General features: G+C 39.2%; 1 protein-coding gene across 1 annotated transcript in view; it reads left to right on the top strand.

The window, feature by feature from the left end:
* LOC147818859 (eosinophil peroxidase-like) overlaps nt 1–521 on the top strand; it is a 12,450-nt gene that overhangs the window by 8,527 nt on the left and 3,402 nt on the right. The window lies entirely within an intron of this gene.

The raw sequence follows: 521 nt of genomic DNA, 5'->3' as shown, positions 1-521 counted from the left end.
AACACAGTTTTTTTTTTTTTTTTTTTTTTTTAATTTTCCATACAGGTGGCTTCAAGTTACTAAGTTACTCAGCTAAAATGTCTATCCCTTGCCTCTGTGAATTAGATTTGATCTCTGAGGAGGATCTGCACTTCATCGCTGATCTGACCGGCTGCTCTCCCCGACACCGGGTCCCTTCTTGCACTACAACTCCCAATTTAAACAAGTTTCGCACTGCAAGCAGCACCTGCAATAACAGGTGAGGAACCTTTCATTTTCATTTCAAAATAACAGATAATTAAAATAGGTGAATGATACCGAGTATGATGCACCTGGTTTTGAATGTGGCAACATGTTTCCTTTTCCCTGTGTTCTCATTTAAAATATTTAATAAAAAAAGAGCCATGAGACTTATTCCCAAAACAGAGAAGATAACAAGATCAATGATAGATTTATTTCTCTGACATATAGAGAAAACACTCGCTGGGGATCCTCCAACATACCTTTCACCCGCTGGCTCCCTGCTGAGTATGAGGATGGCA

The sequence above is a fragment of the Seriola lalandi genome, unplaced genomic scaffold, assembly GCF_002814215.2.
Source record: "Seriola lalandi dorsalis isolate HSWRI2012SDOR001 ecotype SW California unplaced genomic scaffold, Sedor1 jcf7180002054427, whole genome shotgun sequence".
NCBI classification, from domain to species: domain Eukaryota; kingdom Metazoa; phylum Chordata; class Actinopteri; order Carangiformes; family Carangidae; genus Seriola; species Seriola lalandi.
The sequence above is the reverse complement of the archived record's forward strand: the minus strand, read 5'-3'. Positions and strand labels throughout refer to the sequence as shown.